We start from the raw sequence: 7,132 nt of genomic DNA, 5'->3' as shown, positions 1-7,132 counted from the left end.
TGATAAATCAGCCCCCACATTTGATTTTACACTGAAAGCTACGGATGAGTTGCTGTTGTGTGCTTGCAACTGGAGTCTGGATCTTTTGGAACCGCATAATGACCAGCCTGGAAGCTGGGAATGCAAGACCGGACTGGAACGGTTGTGCAGCCAGGTAGAAAGCCTGCACAGGAGATGGGACAGCGTAGGAATTGGTTAGGCAGAGAATGTAGAAACTGCACCTACTGTAGCTGGAAACAGCTTGTAGGAATGCAACAGGTCAGGAGCTCAGGAAGCTTGGACTCAGCAGGACTGAGTAAGGTAATCAGGAACTGAAGGAAGACTGTGCTGCTTTAGTGCTGATACCTGAAAGCAGGCAAAGGAAATGTATAGACTGAATCAAGGCATATATTTCATGGGTTAACCACACTGCAGCATACTTGCCTACCTGACCCTCTCCATGAGGGAGAAAATGCTCTGTTCCTGGACTTTCCTGGTAATGTATGCAGAGCCGGCGCTACCACTAGGCAGCTTCAGGCAGCTGCCTATGAGCGCCGGCCACTGGAGGGCGGTACCGCACGCTGCTGATGAGTGCTCCTAGATTACTGTCTTAGTTCAGCTCCTCCTCTTCCTTAAGAGATGAGCAGCGGAGCAGGGATGCCATAGCCGCCCCCCCTGTTATCAGCCGGCACACACAGCAGCACTGAAAATGTAAGTGTATATTACCTGGCAGCCACCTCTTCTTATGTACACTGTCTGCTCTACCCTGCAGTCCACTCCCCTCTCCCGAACATGAATGGTAAATACAGCAGTAACTTATAGGGGGGGGTGGGCAGGCAGGGTCGATTGGAGCATTCCCCCCTCTACCTCCTCCCTAGCAAAGTCCGTCATTGATCCTCTTTCTATTCAGTGATTGCAGCAGTCCAGCACTAAGCAGCATGTGAGGATGCCACTGTACACACCTCCTTCCCTGTGATCTACGGAGATCAGCGGCAGCCCCTCTTTGCATGATTTATTAGGCTGTGCTGTGAGTGTGAACGGAGGTCGTAGACTCGTAGGTGGTGGGGGAGGAATGCAGTGCAAACAGTGTCTAGAAAGTTATACTGTGTGCAGCCAGCTCCCAGCATGGTACTGGGCTAAGCATAAGGAGGCACAAGCCAGACCAAGCCAGGGGTGAGTTGTGCTGAACATTCAGCTTGTGGAGCTGAATAGGCTGAGCTGCAGTTTACAGAGGGACATGTAATAATAGCTAGCAGCAACAGCAGATGAGATCCTGTTCCCTCTCTCTCCCTGGCCACATTACACTCACTGTAGCCTGCACATCCAGCATTATGTAATCCCTGCCCTGCTTCACATAGGTAAGTGGCTGCAAATAAGGGTACACCTGCAGCATTACAGCAGCAACCTCTCCTGGAGTTTAAAGATTTGCCGCTGAGCTGCCCGGCGGCGGATACGGCCGACGGGAGACCTGGCGGCGGAAGGGGGGGGCAGTGACGGGGGGAGTGAAGTTTCTTCACTCCCCCACGTCACCCGGCTCCATAGAAGTGCAAGCAAATATGGACAAGATCGTCCATATTGGCCTGCATGCACAGCCGACGGGGCACCAGCGATGAACGAGCGCGGGGCCGCGCATCGTTCATCGCTGGAGCCTCCACACTGCACGATATGAACGTTACCTCGTTCATTAATGAACGAGATCGTTCACATCTTGCAGTCAAATCGCCCAGTGTGTAGGGCCTATAAGAGTCAGCACACCGGGCGGGATGGGGATGTAGCTGGGATCCCAGCATTCAGCATCCTGGCGGACCGAATGCCATCTACGGAATCCTGACAGCGGTCAAAATGCCAACGGCAGTATCCCAACAGCTGGGATCCCGAACGAAAGTTTAGAGTTAGGCTGCAGGGGGTGGGGAAGGTTAGGGTTAGGCTGCAGGGGGTGGGGAAGGTTAGGGTTAGGCTGCAGGGGGTGGGGATGGTTAGGGTTAGGCTGCAGGGGGTGGGGAAGGTTAGGGTTAGGCTGCAGGGGGATTAAGGTTAGGCTGCGGGAGGGGGAGGTAAGGGTTAGGCTACAAGGGGTGGGGAAGGTTAGGCTGCAGGGTGGTTAGGGTTAAACTGCAGGAGGGGGAGGTGAGGGTTAGGCTGTGGGAAGGGAGAGATAGGGTTAGGCTGCTGGAGGAGAGATTAGGGTCAGGCTTAGTCTGCAGGGAGAGAAAGTTATGGGGAGGATTAGGGTTCTCTTACCTAAACTCCCCTGTCAGGTTTTAGCCAGTCGGAATGCTGGCATCGGTATTCTGACCGCCGGCATCCTTACAGCCAGTATACCATACCCAACCTGCGGGATGTACTAATGGGAAAATGTGGTAAAAACCTAGTTTTGGGGGGTTTATCCACATTTCCCGTATGTACTAAGACCCGCACGCTGGGTTTCCGAAAGGGGGGAGGGGGCAGGGGCGGTATTGTGGAGCTTTGCCTAGGGCACCTAGAAACCTTGCACCGGCCCTGAATGTATGATTGCCATCACCTGTGGTGAAACACCTTTCTTATCAATTAACTAGCTCACCACAGGTGATGGCAATCATACATTACCAGGAAAGTCCAGGAACAGAGCATTTTCTCCCTCACGGAGAGGGTCAGGTAGGCAAGTATGCACTGCAGTGGTTCAGGATTCCTGTAGCAGATTGAATAGCACTGGTGAGCCTCTCAGGTGAGTTGATTAGCCTGTGTGGAGACAGTCATAATCAGAGGTTAAAGTGAGCCAATATGGGGCGGAACTGCGTTCCGTCAGTTCCATTTGGACCCGGAATGCAGTTTCGCCACCTCCGGTTCACCTAACCCAGGGAGATGTTGGACACCCGCTGAGGGCAGTGTGGCAGTGTGCAACTCTACGGCGCTATTTATTATTTTTTATTTATTAGCAGTTTGTTATATAGCGCAGCATATTCCGTTGCGCTTTACAATTAGAACAGTTATAGAACAAAACAGGGCAAAGACAGACATAGCGGTAGGAAGGCCCTGCTCGCAAGCTTACAATCTATAGGGAAATAGGTATTGATACACAAGGATAGATGCTACCTGTTACATAATGTTTCCCCAGATTGCTAGGTTCTTAGTGGGTTGTATGATATGATCACCCAGCAATGTTGGAAGACAAAATGTGAGGTTATGGGGACTGTGCAGAGGGAATGTAACTGGATAGGGAAGCATTGAAGGGAGAGACGTCATGATGTCTCTCACATAGAACCGAGGAGTGGGCGGCCAGGCGGAGGGCAGCGGTCTGGAAGCAGAAGCAAGGCTGGTGAGTATTGTGGGGTTTTTGTGTGTGTATGTGTGTAAGCGGTGCTACTAGGGGGCACAACTACTGGGGGCAAATCTACTGGGGCATAACTACAGGGGGCATATCTACTGGGGGCATAACTACGGGGGCAACACTACACTTGGGGCATTACTATTGGGAGCACTACTGTTGAGGGCATTGCATAGGAGGCAATTAATAAGGGGAATCACTCCTGGGGACATAAGGGGCACTACAACTGTGGGCACTTCCACTACAGTGGGCATTGCATAAGGGGCAATACTACTGAGGGCATTGTATAAGGGGCACTATGTGTATTTGGGGTGCTACTACTGTGGGCTTTGTGTATAAGGGGCACTAATGTGTGTCATAACAAGAATAAGGGACACTACTGTGTGGTGTAATGTGAATGAGATTGTTCTACTGTGCGGCATAATTTGAATTGGGGATACTATTTGGCGACCACAACCCTTTCTTTTAAAGACAACGTCCCTTTTTTTGCGGTGCACGCAATCCCTTTATTTCACGGGCGTGTGGCGAAAGGGGGGGGGGGGGGGGTAAGTTCCACCACCTCTTTAGGACCACTTTAAGCACTGGTCATAATTCTGTATAATAAATACTGCAATCTGGTAACTGTTTGATCAAGAGATTACTAAAATCACTGTACAATAGCTAGTCTGTGGCTGGAGTGGACTGGAATTGTCTGACAGCTTCAGGTCGAACATACTGGTCTCTCATTTGAGAATTTGCATCACCTGACACAGACTGTTATGGCAGCGCTCAGGGATCTGCACAGATGTAGGTTGTGGCCATGCATGCCAGGGACCAGCTGACAATGTTTGGGGGCCATGGCGCCCCTTTGTCAAGGTAATACAGGCGTCACCTTGATAAAGGGGCACCACGGTCCCGAAACGTTGGGATGTATTGAAATGATTAGTACATAGGGGGTCATTCAGATCTGATCACTGGGCTGCAAATTTTGCTGTCCTGCATTCAGATAGTCGCCGCCTCCAGGGGGAGTGTATTTTTGCTGTGCAAGTGTGCGATACTATGTGCAAGCCGAGCTGCAAATATTCTGTGTGCAGTCTCTGTTCAGCCCAGGACTTACTCTTCCAGTGCAATTGAATCAGGCTGATCGGGGCCGAGGCTGACGTCAGACACCCTCCCTGATAACGCTTGGGTACACCTGCATTTTTCCGGACACTCCCAGTAAATGGTCAGTTAACACCCACAAACGACTTCCTCCTGTCAATCACCTTGGGAACGCCCATGCGAATGGATCTTTTGCATCATCCAGCCACTGACCGGCAATCCCTGTTGTTGTCCAACGCACATGCGCATTGCAGTGCATACACAAGCGCTGTTAAGAACTGATCACCCACTGTGCGAAAACGCAGAGCAGCAATCAGATCTGAATGACCCCCATAGACCTATGTGTCCCAGTTCTGCTTCTTGCAAGTCTGGACACAATTGCACAGTTTCTGAGTTTTTATTGTTCTCACTGCTGGACTGTCCCCATACAGCAGCCTGACTGCACTTCCATAACTACACCTGGGAACAGTGACGTGCAGTGAGGTCATAGGCTGGGGAGGCACTGATATATATATTTATATCCATGCAATACCCATCCCAGCGGCCCCCAACTCTTACATGCATGGCCGGGACAGTGTAGGCACTGCTGCTGACTGGCTCCACCGCTGCTCACCGCCGGGACCCGCTCCACCGCTGCTCACTGCCGGGACCTGCTCCACCACCGGGACCCACTCCACCGCTGCTCACTGCCAGGACCCGCTCCACCGCTGCTCACCGCCGGGACCCACTCCACCACTGGGACCTGCGGGGACCCGCTCCACCGCTGCTCACCACCAGGGCCAGCTCCACCGCTGCTCACCACCGGCCTTGCCCCCGCTCTATCCCATGTTATTTGTCTATGGGAGGCACTGCTATCAGTGCCTCCCAAACTAATTTAAGGAGTTAAAATTATTATAATAAAATAAAGAAGATACTTATGACACAGAATATGTGTCATAAGTATCTTCTTTGTATTATTTTAATAATTAATCACAGGGGAGGCACTGCCTCCCCTGACTGCACATCCCTGCCTGGGAACCCTCCAGCCCCACACAGAATCTATGGCTCATTATTGCCATCTATCTTGATATTTCCACACTGTTGATAATAATAATAATAATAATAATAATAATAATAATAATAAAAATTATTATTATTATTATTATTATTACAATACAAAAGAAGAAAATCAGGATATGAAGAGCACTCTATACAGCTTCTACTGTGTATATATACCTATAAATTCTTTACTAAATGTGATTGTAATGTTCGTTTGATATTTCTATATACACTTTCTTTAAAAAAGAAAAAGATTGCAACATGATAGCAAAAGGTGCAATTTCTTTAAATAAATTCTTTATAAGTTTTTCGGAACAAACCAGCCACATAATAACATGTACACTATAATAATGCAAACGTATAAAGTAAATAAAATATAAAAATTTGAGAACATATAGCACGGTCCTCCAAAGTACGTATTCATAAGAAGCAAGAAATCAATAATGTACATAAGTCTTCAGAGAGCAAATAAAATAAGCATCAAGTTCTAACAAATACAAGAGTAAGGAAAAAAAAATGTAGAAGCGGAAAAAAGGAAAATGAGGGGAAACAGAGAACAAAGAAGTTATAAGAAAGAAAGAGAAGGAGAAATCCACTCAGCAGAGGGGAGCCATCAATGAGGGCTACTAAATCAATAACTACCAACACCAATATTACACAACCATCCACAAGAAGAGAAAAAGGGAAGAAGTAATAGGGTACCAAACTTAAACTAAAGACATCGTAAACCATGTCCTATACTACAGACAGTAGCGGATCTTTCCATGGGCAAGCAGGACTTTTGCCCGGGGCGCCGCCTTCCGGAGGGCGCCGCACCATGGCAAGATCCGCTACTGCTGTACCCCCCGCTGCCCGCTGTGTCCCCCGGCTCTGTCCCCCTGTGAAGGGAACTAGACGCTACGCGTCTAGTTTCCCTTTGTGGAGAGGACCTTTGCTGTGCGGTGCGCGATGATGTCATCGCGCACCGTTCAGCATTTCAGCAGCGCTACTCTACTGTACAGGGGGCGTAACTGACCATGCTCCCTGTATGAAGCCACGCCCCTATTTCCCGCCTGGGGCGCAAAAAGGGCTAGAACCGGCCCTGACTACAGATGAGGTGACTCAGGAACCATGTCCAGAAAGGATGGCGATCATTTAAAGTCCAACCAGCTGAGCCACAAAGCCACATATGTACCGTGTCTTTCGAATGTGGAATAATATATTTTGCCCATGGACATATAAAAATCCATGGGTTGGCACCAGTCCCACACAGTAGGGGGAGACAACGAGCGCCAATGTACTGGGACAACTTCTCTATCAGCATTGTTCATGTGTCTTAGTAAGGACTTCTTATATTTAGAGATTGGTATATCAGTGTGGGAGAGTAACCAAAAATAAGGGCCGGAGAGGGGCAGGGAGACCCAAATCCATAGCAGCATTTTTTTGTATTCCCTCCCAAAAAGGGGCTAGCAATGAACAGTCCACCAAATGTGCAGCAAGGAGCCTAGTTCCAGGCCACATCTCCAACATATTGGAGACACCCCAGGGCAATATTTATGTACAACAGTGGGGCAACGGTACCAACGAGATGAGTTTAAATTGGGTCTCCACTACGTCAATGCTGGTTGAGCATGCATTGGTCACTTGGTATATCTTATTTCAGTTCACTTCCAGCCTCTTAAGTAGGAGGTCCTTGTCCCATTGCTCTTGATAAGTCGGATTAGAGGGTAGGATTGCTGAGAGAAGAATTTG

At 49.2% G+C, this 7,132-nt stretch overlaps 1 long non-coding RNA gene across 1 annotated transcript in view; it reads left to right on the top strand.

Annotated features, from left to right (window-relative positions):
- The first annotated feature begins 619 nt into the window (after positions 1 to 619).
- The window catches only part of LOC135050575 (uncharacterized), a 244,166-nt gene continuing 237,653 nt past the window's right edge, over positions 620 to 7,132 (top strand). The window contains exon 1 of the long non-coding RNA XR_010241674.1: positions 620 to 690. This is a non-coding gene — a long non-coding RNA (uncharacterized LOC135050575). The remainder of the gene's footprint in view (positions 691 to 7,132) is intronic.

Source organism: Pseudophryne corroboree, chromosome 2, assembly GCF_028390025.1.
Source record: "Pseudophryne corroboree isolate aPseCor3 chromosome 2, aPseCor3.hap2, whole genome shotgun sequence".
NCBI lineage: Eukaryota > Metazoa > Chordata > Amphibia > Anura > Myobatrachidae > Pseudophryne > Pseudophryne corroboree.
This window is presented reverse-complemented; position numbering and strand designations above follow the sequence as displayed.